The sequence below is a fragment of the Nanorana parkeri genome, unplaced genomic scaffold, assembly GCF_000935625.1.
Source record: "Nanorana parkeri isolate BGI_ZX_2015 unplaced genomic scaffold, ASM93562v1 scaffold598, whole genome shotgun sequence".
Lineage (NCBI taxonomy): Eukaryota > Metazoa > Chordata > Amphibia > Anura > Dicroglossidae > Nanorana > Nanorana parkeri.
Genome location: NW_017306866.1, coordinates 185,236 through 201,133, shown reverse-complemented (window position 1 = coordinate 201,133; position 15,898 = coordinate 185,236).

Here is a 15,898-nt window from a genome sequence, read left to right as displayed (position 1 = left end):
GGACGATCGCATTGTGGCCGGAGGTGCAATTCACTTCAATGGCCGCCACCCCCCCTTTTGCCCGGCAAAAAAGTGAGCCGGTGGCAATGCAATGCAGTGCGTTCCGGCCAGAATCGGGCTGGAATGCACTGCATCTGGTGTGAATGTACCCTTAGTCTTAGTCATCAGGGGCTGTAAAAAATAGTTGATGTACTCTCATGTTCTCGATAGTAAGGGCTCTATTCCACTATCGGTCTTCCAGGTGAATTCTTATCATTTTTGTGGATTTTTGGCAAAAAACAGATCACAGGTATTCTGCTGGTAGAGGGTGATGAATACCTGTACTCCTTTTTTTTAATTTAAAATTCCTTCCATCCACCTTTTAATAATCTCCCTAATTTAATTGTATAATTACTTGTTGGATCACTTGGAGATCAAACAAAAATGCAAAGTCTCATTTACCAAAAAAGTCTACCTCCAAGCAATTTTATAGGCATAAAGTTTACCCTTACTTTTATTGATTTTGGTAATTTTGTTTCACCAACGTTATAAAAGGCCTTACATGGTTTATACAATTTTTTTGTGCATTCTTTAATTTCAGTGATTTATTTTTGTAGCATAAGCAGTAACCTCATATTAAAAACATTGTTTAATTGTATTTGTAATAACCACCACACGTTATACCAGGAACATCATTTAGTGTGTTGATTAATGGGACAAATTAGCAGGATAAAATTAGCCCTCATCTACGATAACACTTGCTTTCTTAAAGTGTATCTAAACCCAAGAATAAAAATGTTATACAGTATAATGCAGCTCACCAATTTTTAAATGTGGTGGCTGTATTAGTTTTTTTCTGGGCTATTTTCTCCTTTATTTTAATCTGGTAACACACGTCCTGTCTTAAGGTGGCTCCACTCTGTGGAGGAGCAACAGAGCCACCCTTGGACAGCAGTATGGTCATCCTGTGTTAGATGGACTTGCAGATTTAGATAACTAACAAATTAAACTAAACACCAGATAACACTTTAACCACTTGCTGACCGGTGTGTTTATACCCCCCTTCCTGTCCAGGCCATTTTTCAGTATTCAGCGCTGCGGTACTTTGACAGACATTCATTCCGTCATGCAACGCTGTACTGAAATTAATTTTATACCATTTTTTGGGGGACAGATAGGGCTTTCTTTTGGTGGTATTTAATCACATTTTGAAAAAAACCTATTCTCCCAACATTATGTTATAAAACATTTATTATTACCCAATTTTTTGGTAAAATATAAAAGACGGGGTCACGTCGGGTAAATAGACACCAAACATATCAAGCTTTAAAATTGCGCGCACCCGTTAAATCGCAAAAAACTACCATACTCAAAATTGACCATAGCCGATGCCTTAAAAGCTTTTACCGCTCATCAGTTTAGTGTTATCAGTGATTGATGACCCTAGAATTATTGCTCTTATTCCGACGTTTGCGGCGATAAGTAACATGTGCGGCACAATGGATGTAATCGGCGTTTTCGCACATAGGCGGGCTTTTTTATTTTGTTTGTAACACATTTTTTTAAACCTTTTTTTTTTCCACTGAACTATTGCTATCACATAGGGAGCAAACAAGCTCCCTATGTGATAGCCAATTTGCAGTGACAGGTCCTCTTTATGGAGACATCAGGGGTCTTTATGGAGACACCTAATGTTTCCTAGGGACCCCCAGAGAAGCTGATGAAGCAGAGACCTGCTTCACCAGCTTCTCTCCGGTTTCTTTACCGGAGAGTGACACTGGATGCAGGCAGTGATGTAATACACATCACTGCCTGCATTCAAAAGAGCAGAGGAGATCAAAACGGAGCTTGTGTAGTGAGCTCCATTTGATCTCCGGCTGCAGAGCTGCTGTGCTGGTCCAGGGCTCACACCGGGAACAGCGGAGCCCGGGATCACCAGCAGCGGTGGCGACGGAGGGGGGGCCGCACACCCGACCGCATATTACAAGCAATCGGGCGTCTGTAGAGAATGCTTGTATGTAAACAGCCATCGCTGGCTGTTTACATTCAAAGCCGGTTTCTGGGCTTTGAATGTAAACAGCGGGCACGAGCGGGGCAGGATAGGACGTGTAAAGACACCCACCCGCCCTCAAGAAGCCGCTGTCCGGCCGTTTAATTACAACCGCCGGACAGCAGGTAGTTAAGCAGTTAACTCAATCGTTTTCTTAATCCTTTTAGGATAAATGTTACGAAAAGGAATAACAGTCAACCATTGTAAGCTCCCCTGTCACTGTTAGATGATTTGTCTTAACCCTCTTTCTGCCACTTTTGCTGGACAGCTTGGCCTGTTAAAGGAAGTTGAAACATAACAGACTTATTATCCAGATCACCAGGTGAAAATAAAGGAAAGCAAGCCTAAAAAAAGAAAACTAATGCAGCCACCACATCTAAGAACTGGTAAACTGGAATATATTATATATTTGGATTTTGGGTTTAGATGCATTTTAAAATGATCCTTGGCCCAACCGGTAAACCGTTTAGCCTGCTGTACAACTGCTGTTAAGGCCTTTTGGTTTGTGGCCTTGGCCACAGCAGTGACCTGAGCCTCAGGGACCTGGGCCAAAGAAGTCATCTAAGCCTCAGTACTCACCAGCTGTGCAGCCAAAAAGCCTATTAGCTTATTACTGCTGTGCCAGATTCTACTGATGAGCCTATTGTTGGCAGCATCAACTTGTAGCAATGCCAAGTCCTCCATATTGTATAGTCAGTAAAACAATACACTGTCCCTTTAAATTACAGCTGACCACGCTTTTCACAGTTCTTAGCTCAATGGTACTTTAGCGCAATGTACACACAGTGCATGACAAGAAAACTCACTGTTCGGGAGGTATCAGCAGAACAAGTTCCACTTCAGCCTTCATCCTCCAGCAATTGTAGGAGTCAGCTTCAAATGTAAAACTTGCAGAGTGGTAGTCCAGACATCAAAGTGATTTTAAGGGCTTCCTGCCTATGTTTATTAGTAAGCATTGCATCAAACACAAAGCAAAAGAGTTTCCCTCGCAGGAGTCTGTGTCAGCACAATCCAGAATATGACAAAACATTCAGCCTCCTGGCTAGTTATGAGACATTTTTGGGTCAGCTTGGACCCAAAGTCTGTTTGTCACAAAATATAAAGTATTATCATTATGCATTGTATGGCTTTAAATATTTTTTACATGGGCATAGATTTTGAAATGACAACAAGCAAAATAAAAGGAAATAACAGGGATAAACACATTTTCTTTTACTTCCTCATTGAGCTAACTTCAAAGATAGAATTCCCATTTCAAGCCATTATTTTTTTTGGCCTTATCACCCTAAAGAGAACATAAGAATTGACCAATTCCCTTTAGCCAGGTATATTGGACCACAAATAGCATGTATCTTTATTAAAATGATCGTAAAAATAGATGTAATAATTTGAATTTAACCATCTGTCTAGGCTGTGCTCTGACTGAACTCTGGCTATCTACAATATATATATATACACTGTATAGTTTATAGTATAGTACTCCAGCTCGGGGAAATACAAGCTCCACAGCATAAGCTCAGAATGGCTGGATGCAGGCACAGATTGTATAGTAGTGACATTAGCAAAAACCTGAATTAAATAATGAATGCCTATCTCAATTAATACTTCTGCACAGACATAATATTTCAAATCAATGTAAGGATGGATGTCAATAGATGGTCTTACATTTATTCTTGGTTTTGGGCATGGCATGCTCTTAAAAGAGAATTATGAGATAACCTTTTTATTCCAAAGTTCTCTTAAGGGTTATCTCTTGGAAGAAACAGATGCATTGTTAACTGCCTTAAGAGTACTCACTGTATTTAGGTAATTGAATTCAGTTATGAGAGGTGTCTAAGAGGAATGGTAAACCGTGCATTGCTATATTAATATTAGAGGCATTTTCTCTACATTGTCTGCAAAGGTGATAATTTTGGTGAATGTAGTGAGTTTATCATGATACCCATGACTTATCCTGAGGGCTTTAAAATGTTAATGTTTTTCATGAACAGTAATAAAAGTTTTTTTATATTTGCAATAGCTCATGTTTTCTTTATTAATTATCTCCAGTGAATATCTCCACTTTTGGAAGTAAAGTATTTGTGGTATTTGTGCATTGCTTAAAACCATCCCTATTCTAATGTGGCCTTATACTGTGTATAAGGTAATACTATACTTGTCAGTCTAGGTGCGTCCCGCCGCCATGAGATCTAGGACACGCCTTTTATCTCCCTTTTATACATTCTAGATTCAATGCCTTTTTGAAGTTGTTGTTTGGTACAAACTTCTGCTGCTCAGCGTACTGTTAACCAGTATTTACAAGTCGATCATCTTTGTTTTTCATAATTGTTCTTAATTGATTGTGTAGAGGGCAGTGTTATTATGGCCAAGATGAGTAATCTTACATATATGAAATATTTAACTTTGTCTTGCATTTAACTGCCCATGTTGCCATTGTGTTAAAATCATTTTGTGATGCATAATTATTCTGACATTTTTTTTAATTATTTATAATCTGCAAAGCATTAACCACATACCAATAACAGAAAGCAGAACATTATATCAGTAATAACAATCAAAACCAAATATCCCAAAGGAGGGAAAACATCTGATGGGTCACAGAACATAACAAAAGCAGGCTGATATGACCGCTACACTGCAAAGTGTAACAGTAGAAATATCAGGTGGCTCTCAGCCATACTGTAAATAATAAGCCTAAGAGAGCACCCATTTTATGACATTCCACAGCTCCAGCCTCTAGCGCCCATTAGGTATCTCAAATATGAGTGGATACAGCTAATGCAATGTACAGCCCCAAGCAGAGTTTTAAGTGTATCAAGAAAAAAAGAAGCAGCGAAGAAGAGGGAATGGTAAAAGTGTAAGAAAGTGAATGAAGCTAAGGAAGGATTAAGATGAACAAGAGAGAGACCCTGCACAATGTACAGAAAACAGAGTAAAAATAGCAAGAAAAGGAAAGGGAAAAAAGGGAAGCTTTCTGGGTAAGCTCAGACAGACCATACCCAGAAATACTGGAAAAGCAGAAGAAAAAGGGGCGGGGGGCAGGACGAACAGGGTTTCCACCTCAAGTGAAGGACTCTCACCTAGACATCAGTCCAACAAACTTCAGCACTGTAAATTAGATAATCATCAGGTCAAGAGGAAGAAGTTACATCCTGGAGGGCTAAAGCTTGTTCAATGATAAACTTAAATTATACCCAATAAAATCACATCTGGCTGAATGATTTTGACTGGTTAAAGTGACACCAAGCTCAGGAGTTAAATCTTAAAAATACATTAATGTATCCTAACTATTGACAAAAATGTACATGCTTTGTCCATCACTCAGCTGTAGATCCTCAAATCATCTCTGAATTTATGTTGACACTGTTCTTCCTTCTGGAGGGTCTGACTACTCTTGTTTCCCATGGTCCCGGTGTGTGTTGTAAAGTAATTCAATGGACCGCCATGCACCCTCCTGCCCCACAACATAGTGAGCCGGCCGCAATGCGATGCAGTGCTTTCTGGCCAGAATCGGGACGGAACGCACTGAAAAACTAGGGGTTAACCCTTTACACACACAAACTATAGCTATTGCCATGTTTTAATAGAAACACACACTGTTCCCAGCAAACGTTGTGACAATTCTAACCTTAAGCAATGTCTGTGATGCTCACTGTCCCTCCAGACAGGAATATAACAGATTTTACAATATGGTAGAACTCTTCACAGAGACAAGGATTCTTTGAATTCTTATTTAGAGCATAGAGATAAGCTTATCAATTTTAAAGAATTGTTTTTAATAAAGAAAAAAAGTGATGAACAATATACAGAAAAGATGCTACAGATAAAAGACAAATAATACAACAGCTTAAGCAAAATAAGAATAACGTTTCTTAACACAAGTCCTGGGTTCCATGGGTTCCAGCAATGAAACATAAACTGGATCTGAGATTGACTTTCTACAAACAAGTCTCTTTACAGGTGTTCTTTTCTTGATTGTAAAGAGAACCCAGCAGTTTTTTGTGAGCCTTCTTGAAGGCATCCTTGAGCCAGCTTTCACCCAATCATAAAGGCCCATGGGTGTGAGACAGAGCTTTATGATATTTCACCTTGCTCTCCAATTATGTCAATTTCCTAAATGCAGCCATATGTTTATTCACCCACATGCTACCATCTGAGAGACCATAGATTATTGTACATTATGAAATAAGCTTTTTATGTGAGACATCTGTGCTGCATGGCTTCCTTAGAAGGGGTAATCTGTGTATTTGGCCCTCTGTACCTCCTAAGACAGGGGTTGTATGGTATGTGTGCGACCAGCGTTTCATAATACATTTACATATATATTTGTTATTAATGTAGTGCCCCCAAGTCCAAAGTTATGAATTCTGAAGTTTAAAAACTAGCTGTTAACAGGGTTATTTACTGGTCATCCCAGTCCAGACATCAGGATCTGTCAATCGATAACTTATTAGTGTTCTGGATACTCAGTGCTTTTTAATTAATCATTAAGAGGTTGGCCATAAAACAGCTATAAAACAGACCTGCTAGACAGATCTCTGGATCACAATTACAGTGGAATTGAAGACCTTTTGAACACTCTAGAAAACAAATTTGTTTAAATCGGTAGACTGGTGTAATCATATTTATAAGTGGTAAATTTCAACAAACTGAAGATACAACGGGGTTTCCTAAATAGTTTTGGGGTGCCCAGGCCTAATTACTGTCACAAGGAGCAATGGGGATAGCCTCTGTTCAGGCCCGCACAATTTAATTAAATGTTTTGATGGTATCTTCTTCATAGGTGTGAACCCCATCTAGTCCAGGTGCACAAGATTTGTAAGGAGAGGTTTGATTCTATTTGTCAACATTTTGGCAAAGATTTTCAAGTAAAAAATTTAAGAGTGAGATAGGATGATAACTTGCAAAAGACATTGATAAGATATTATATTAAGGAAGTGTCAGGCAATTGGGGTCTCAGGTCGTATTGCCTTGCATGTCCAAGATCGCAAAATCTTGGATATGCAAGTCAAATTGCATGTCCGGGTAGGCAATTTCAAGCTCAGTATCCAGAATGGAGGGCATAGAGGAAACCTCAATGTAAAACTTAATGGCCTCAGCTCTATAGCTAAAGAAATTAGGATTTTTTTTAGTAAATTGTAGAGATCTTATGAATATTATTGAAAAGCACCTGTGATAGCATCTCCCTCCTGAGTAATATCCCCCTTTGTCACAATCTGGTCTCACATCGGATGTGGACCCTAGCTATATTTGCAGGGGCACCTAGATCAAAGGGTGCAAGCAGTGTACACTTACAACTCCCAGAGCTGGTGACAGGAGCTGTGGAGCTGAATGAGGTAAGTGCAAGTCAGGTTTGCCTGGGAGTTTAGGTACTAGGCAGAGTGCCGTAATGCTGAGTAGGTAGCATGGGATCCCCAGGGCGCAGGGTGTAAGGGCAAGCTGGCATTCCCCAGTGCTTCTGAAGCTGGAGATGGATTTTGGTCCGTGCTGACCCCAGGTCACGCCCCCCAGGTTCACCCAACTCGACTAACAGCCGAGGAAGGTTGAAAAAGTAAGAATTCCGGACAGGCTGCAAACACAGATATGGCAGACAAATCAAAAGTTAGGGACAGGCTGATGACAAGGATATACAGACAAGGAGGATATGATAAATTAGATGAGGCTTTCAGCACATCCCTAGTTGGGTCTAATGCCAGACTGAGATTCCACTGATGTTCTCAGAATCCTCGGAAGGAATTTTTAGCCATCAGTGAGAACTTGTCTAAAAAGGGACTTGGTCAAAAGTTAGAAAGTATATTGTTTCCAGTGTATACAATTGTATGCCTGTAAAACCCTTGACTATAATGTAGCAGCCATTGGGATCAGCTGAAATAGATACGTGACGCCAAGGCATGGGTTTGGTAATAAGTACACTTTGTACCTATAGCTTTAGCATTTGGTGAGGTGCCATTCTAAGTGTTAAAAAAAAAACAATAATTGCAAAATGCAGATGAATAAGTATGTTTTAATTGAGCACAAGTGACACAGCCAGGAAGGCTGGGGAGGTCAAGAGGGTTGGGGACCCTAAGATACCTGCTATAGAGATTGAGAGGGACAGTGACCCATGAGGGGTGAATACTGAACCGCTTGGAGGAAAGCTGCTGAGCAATGCTGAGGACTGTATTGACAGAGAAATACGGTAAAGTCCGGGGATGATCACACTGGGAGTGTGTGGGACAGCCAGATGTCGGTGAGACCAACATAGAACGTTTTGATTAAAGTCCAATGAACTGTTCTGTTTGATTCATGGAATGGGTTTCCATAGCCGAGCAGCTGCATCCAAGCCTTACATCGCCAAGTGCAATGCAAAGCGTCGGATGCAGTGGTGTAAATCTGGATGTGTCTGGGTTTGGCAGTTGCCAGGAAAACAGTACTTAACTGCATTGTGCCAAGTGTAAAGTTTGGTGAATGGGGGAATATGGTGTGGGGTGGTTTTTCAGGGGTTGGGCTGGGCCTCTTAGTACCAGTTAAGGGAATTCTTAAGGCATCAGCATACCAAGACATTTTGGACAATTTCATGCTCCCAACTTTGTGGGAACAGTTTGGAGATGGCCCCTTCCTGTTCCAACATGACTGCGCACTAGTGCACAAAGCAAGGTCCATAAAAACATGGATGGGTTTGGGGTGGAGGAACGTGACTGCCCTGCACAGAGTCCTGACCTCAACCTGATAGAACACCTTTGGGATGAATTATAGTGGAGATTGCGAGCCAGGCCTTCTAGTCCAACATCAGTACCTGACCTCACAAATGTGCTTCTGGAAGAATGGTCAAACATTCCCATAGACACACTCCTAAACCTTGTGGGCAGCCTTCCCAGAAGAGTTGAGCTGTTATAGCTGCAAAGGGTGGGACAACTCAATATTGAACCCTACGGACTAAGACTGTGATGCCATTAGAGTTCATGCGCGTGTAAAGGCAGGCATCCCAATACTTTTGGCAATATATATATATCAATATAACAAATCATACATTAAAACAGCTGTGAGCAGGAGCGCTGTGAGCACAGTGCTTCCTGACTCACTGATTGCAGAGCGGATCAGGGAATGGAAATTCCCCGGTCTGCCTCCGCTCTCCATCCTCAGTGCATTTTCCGTGATCTCCCAGAGGAGTGGGGGACCTCAAAAACAATGGCCGCAGGGTGGGAGACCATCTATGCAGGCTGCTACAAGTGGTCTGGGTGTCTCTACAGCTGCCAAGATCCCTTGTACAAAACTGGAATTGCCTGCTGGAAAAAAATTATACCAAGATCATGGCTGCAGCAGCCATGATCTTGGTATAACTGCTTCAGTACCAGGACATACAGTATATATACGCATACGACGGTTCTGAAGTAGTTAAGGCTGATATCAATAGGTATTCTCTAATGAGTCGGGATAGGGGCTCAATGGCAAGCCTAAACAAAAAAGAGACACTGGGGATCCTTGTCTGGTACTTCCAATTATTAGAAAAAAATGAGGATTTGTAGCATGCTTATTTGACCTGACCAGTGGGGGTGGAAATAGGGGCAGAGATTTAGTTGTGGAATTCTGGTCCAAATCCCCATCATTGTAAGATATATAAAATGTAGGGCCACGTGAGGGCGTAGAATGCTCTTTTTAGCTAATCTTCTGAACACAATCTAATTAATCAAGTGAAAGGAGCATCATGGAGACATTATATTTCATAGCCACCTCAAACAACAAGCAGGCTCTGAGAAAGTTATCTTGCCTCTGAGGCATAAACCTACCAGTTTCTTATGGATCATCAAACCAATCGTCAAGTTCAAGCTAAATGCCAGCACTTCCTCCAGAGAAACTGTAAAAAAGAGTGAGTCTGAGTGAGATTTCAGAAACCCTAAAACAGTTTTAAAAAAAAGGCATATTTGGGGTTCACTCTGAAGATTATATCCATTTGACAGATAAAAATGTGTCTTTTTTTAACATACCATTGTATAAGTTTCTGTGTAAGTGTGCTTAAAGGAGAACTATGAGGTGAGTGATTTTCACTCGTCCTCATAGTTCTAGCCGACCTGTAACAATGAAACCGTCACAGGTCGGCTCAGTAGATCGGGAAGTGAGCGTACACATACCGGCGTTCACTCACTTCTCGATCCTGTCATGGCAGAGAGCCGTGACAGGGGAGGGACTGGATTTCCCCCTCCCTGCTCCGATCCTCCAGCGCTGATTGGCAGAACGGACGGGGAGAGGGCAGGTACAGCTGGCTCTGCCTCTAGATAGGTAGAGCCAGCTGTCACTCACGCAGCTGGGCGGATCCAGACATATATGTCGGGATCCGTTTCAGATGCAGTGTCTCAGTATACCGCAAGCTGCAGCTCGCAGTATACTGAGCTTAGCGTGACGGGAGGACGCTAGTTTGTGTCCTCCCGTTACCCTTAGGAGAACTATGAGGAAAAGCCCTAAACCCATAGTTCTCCTTTAACTACTAGATAGATATCGTAGAAGCAACTATTGATGTTGATGGCTATGTGTCTGATTACAATGGTAGAGAAAAAAGAACAGTCCTATAATAATCCAAAAAAGGTAACATTATTATAGAAAAGGATTTTAGTAATTGGACACAAGTGGAATAAGAAGTAAGAAGGTGTCTGAACTTTCTTACACCTCTTTCTCTGTTGTATTATCTTCATCTAAATATAAAATAACATATACTTTTATTAAACACAATAATGACACTAAAATCTAAAAAACAATTTCCCCAACATTTGTAACATTATATGAATGTCAAACCATTGTTTCCACAGTTTCTATAGTTGATATAACTAACATATATTAGACTCTCTAACCTCAACTATTTTTTTTTTTTTTTTTACTTAAACAGAAATTCCTTTAAATTAAAACATGTATTTATTCAATATGTATAGGTAGGCAAAGCAAGTTCTTTGAGTTCTTCAAGTGAAATGTTTATTTGAATGTTTTAGTCACACAATGATACTATAGTCAAGGTTAAACATAGTGACGAAAACACAGACCAACTGTAAAGCAATGCAAAGAACAGAGATAATCCGCAAATAGCAACCTTTAGCATCTAGTTTTCTGCAGCTGCAAACTAGTTAAGAATTAAAATCTGACTGCTGTGGGTTATTGTACATAGCATAAGTGTTAACAGGCTTACCTTTTTACATACATAACGCAATTGTATATGTTATTATTACTAATATTATTATAATACAGGCATAATATAGAACACAGTGCTTTACCCCCCAAAAAAGGAGACAGTATAGTTACAATACAATGCAGGACAAGAGGGGGTGAGTGGAAGCCAGTGGTGTAAACTGGCAGAGTGGGGCAGCAGACACTGAATGGTTGGTAAGGTGGAACAGTAGTGCAGCAGCATTCATGATAGATTGAAGGGTGGATAGCTATGTAAATGTAGGCCAGTGAGGAGGCCATTGCAATGATCAAGAGTAGGGCACTGGGCTGTGTTCCAGTGGGAAGGAGAGAAACTGTCACAGGCAGCTCAGTGTCTGTACGATGTATAGAACCTGCTGCAGCAAATATGACATTTATAAAGAAAAAGATGACATTTACATTGACGGTAATTGGTTTCCCTTAATCTTTTAAATAATTGCTTGGATTAATTCTAGTGCCTATTTTGCAGACGATGGATGAAAGCAACAACGAGTGCTTTAAAATTGGGCCTTTAGTGTTGGCAGTGCCTTCACACCGTAGTTATTCTTGATGAGTGCAGGATTGGACCCTGCTCAAAAAATTCTAATTATATATACCTGTCACACAGATGGGGAAAAATTGGGCCTTTGGTGTTGGCGGTGCCTTCACACCGTACCCCTTCAAAGTTATTCTTGACGAGTACAGGATTGGACCCTGCCCTAAAAAATCAAATTATATATACCTGTCACAGAGGTGTGGAAAAAAATGTGCCTTTGGTGTTGATGCCTCCACACTGCAACCCCTCACAGTTACTCTTGGGTGAGCGCAGGGATGGGCCCTGCTGTAAAAAATTTAAATTTGTATGCACCTGTCACACAGGTTCCAAAACAAATTGGGCCAAAGGGGTTGGTGTTGCCCCCTCACAGTTACTCTTGGTGAGCACAGGGATGGGTCCTGCTGTAAAAAATGTAAAAAGAAAATCGAGCCTAACACTACTCAGAAGCTCTGGTACTCTTATAGGAATTAGTTCTGAGCCACAATAAATTTCATGTAACTCTCACTCTCACAGGTCAACTAGTGGTTAATCTCATTTGGGTGCCACGGTGAAAACAATGTGCACATAGATTTGTACTGTTTCTAATTTTCTTATAAAAATAAAGAACAATGACAACAAAGCAAGTTATGTGCAGCAAAACAATTACATTAACATAATATTTGTATATATTCTAAACTATAATTAACAATGGCACAGCTACAATTGTTTAGACATTATCTGACCATGGGAAGGGAAGAGGAATGGAAAAAATTATTCACCAAATACTATTTTAATTAAAAAAAATAAATTGGTCAAGAGTACGTCTACATTCACATGGATGATCTGAAGCAGCTACTTTGCTGAGTTTAGAGGCAGTTAAATGGACACAGCTGCACTCTGTGCTGTGGCTACATACAAGTTGGCCGATTAGCTGTGGCCAGTGTGTGTGCATCCAGAAGGGTTGGTCAGAGGCTTTATTCACATACAACTGCTCAGATGCGTGGTTACATGTGAATGGCAGTGGCACTGGCCATTTATTTGCACAGAGTACAAATCTGTTTGCACACACTGTACTTTCAGCAGTAGCTTCGGTGGCAAGAATCCAACTGATTCTTGCTGGCACCCTCTCATTGTCCATCTGTGTTATTGTAGTCATATACTCTGAAAAAACTAATTTATTCACTAAAAAAAGTATTACTTGTGTGCATTAGCGTACCTTATTTGAATACATTTGCAATTGATTTAATTTACTTTAAACTGAAAAACACAACACCTGTGTTATTTTGTACATTTAGAGCCTATATCAACAGGCTCTTAGTTTGTGTTGATGGACGAACACATCATGCTTTCAGGTGCATTCTTCTTTCATTTGACATCAGTCTGAGATGCTTCTGAGAGCAATTCAACATGCAGTTGACCTCCTGGCCTGCATTTGACATGCTAAATTCTATCAACCTGCTTCAAGCTGCTTTTGTGTTCCCTTGTATAGGGAGATAAACAGGTGTGACATGAAAAAATGCACTTCAAACACCAAACCTAAATTACTCTCAAGTGTAACCATTTATGTGCAGCCATTGATAATTATTTATACATTTCTAAACGACAGGCAACAGAAATTAAAATATCAGTGGCCATTTTAGTTGCTGCACTTCCAAACTTTGCAAGAGGATTTTTTATTTGTTGCACTATGGTGTTTTATAAATCAACAACGCAATTAAAATTTCAAAACTATTCATTGAGTTGCGTCATATTTGACATTTGGATCCATCTGCTGTATGTTTTTGTAAAAATAATGAAACAATAAATGACTGCAAGTACAGTTCAGTTGTTTTTAACACCTTGGTATTTGTGTAAACATAGATCATTTTAGAAATGTTAGTTAACGCTAGTACTGGGGGTTCTAAGCACAGAATAGTAACATTGAAATGCACATTGACAGCGAAAAACAAAAAAGTTCATTATGGTGCTGATCTAGGGAAAGACGGGAAAATTTTGACTTGGGAGGCAAACATAAACCATCTGGCCTTTTTATGGTAGGGATTGGTAGCTAAAGAAAGTGTACCACAGTACCACAATGATTGCCGGCCATAGTGAAGCTTTGTGCATTGGGTTCCTTTGCAGTTCTCTGTATCCAGTCACATAACATCTCAGATCCTCACAGAAAGTAGATTCTGGAGGATTTCCCTCTGCCAGGTGCTTTGATTGCAGGTTTAAACAGGGAGTAGATAGGTATAAAATACCTTGCCACTTACTGCAGGTCCTGCACTGACTAATCTGAGTGGGGGAGAATCTATATTACATATAGAATATTATTTGTACTGGCCCAGATGGCTAATCCCCCCTGCCCCCTAGCTGAGTCATCCCCTGTATGGATGAAAGTAGTGGATGCATGACAAAATACCAGCTTGTGGCTCTCAAGGGAAGGGTGATTTTTAACAAATCCCAACCACAGGGCATTGTGCTAGTGAGTGTTTATATACAGATTAATGGCAAGAAGGGGTTAAGGATGCTAGATCCAAGTAAAAAGTTGATGATTTATCTAGAAAATATATTAGCCAAGAAACTACTGCTTAGCTTTAAATTGGTCACACCAAATTGCTTTGTTTCCTCATGGGAGCTGTCTTGATTCCACTACATCGATGGATTACTTCCCTATTCCATTTTACAAATTGGTGTATTGATTAATTAAGCTTTTGCATTTACTTGTGCATTTTAAGCTTGCCACCTCCTCTCTCTCATTCATCCTTGTCTAGTTTTCATTATCCATTTATCTTAGGCCATAAGCTGTTGTTTAGTTATTCAGTTCTGTGTTTCTTATTGTGTGCATGATGATCCTATCAATTACAAATTTGATCTTGAAAATGCAGGAAAAGTTTCAAAGCAGTTACCTTATGAGCTAATACTGCAAGATGATTTAGACACAGATGTACAGTTTGCACAGATATTCACAGCTGATGACCTGTAATCTACCGCTGATCTTGATTAAATTGCACCATAAGTAGTTAAGTATTTAGCACTGATCATTGATCATGATTAGTATGGCCTCTATAGTTTTCCTTAAAGAAGATCTATTCATCACTGCTAGAGATGATCGAATAAAGACAAATTTGATGCACTGGCATATCGTACCCAAACACTGTTCTACCACAATGTAGGTGCTCCATATTGAAAAATTGTGAAAATATGTTAGACATTGTAAGGGCTTTTTGTGAAGGAGTATTTTTATTCTTATCACTAAAGCCAATGCTTTTATAGTGGAAATTGTAATTGTTTTGTATTTACACTCAGATTTTCTTCCACTTACACCTTATTACTATTGAAGTGGTAAAAGCATTTTCCATCAAGCAGATACGCACCTGCAATCCTTATCAAAGTTTATTAACAATTAATTCAGACCGTAAATTGAAAAAATATATTGCTTTATTTTATATAGAAAATTGCACCAACTCCCAAGAAAAACAATACACACTTAAAATCAACAACGTTGTCTTACATGTGCAACCACATTCATACCTTGTGGCTTACCCTATCTTCACCATCCAACATTGATACAGTATTGCCATGAAAACAATTACCCCTCAGGTAGATAGATTGATTGGAAGTCAATCTATAATGGGCGTTTATCTGTAAAGAGAACTGGCTGATAGGGTTTGAAGGCTACCTCTCTTTGTGTTAGAAAACCGAGATATGGCTATCTCCTGCTGAATTGTTCTTATGTCAGATAGCGATATCTAGCAGATCTTTGTATTATGAAGCCACTTCAGTAAGAGATAGCCATATCTCGGTTTTTCTGTCAGATAGCAATATCTTGGCTTGCAGTCTTTTATCCGTCCTGAATTATAGACGCAATCTGAAAGAGGACCTCATGGGTCATTTCTCATTCCTTTTAAAGATGTTTAGCCGAGGTACAGCGCATAGATAGAGTATAGTCACTGGTGTCATATAACATTTTATCCAGATTGGTCTTCTATCGTTAGTTTATTCCTTCTATCGAGGAAGTTAGATCTACACATATATGAGAGTAGTTATTGCGGTTTTCACGTATTTGGATCAAAACGATCCGTTTAACATTACTCAGATAGAGATTGTAACTGTGTATAACTCACGATCTTCCCGGGTTGGTTATCGAGGAGCCGGCTCATAAACGCTGCATGTGATCCCATGTATTTAGTTGGATTTCTTTTCAC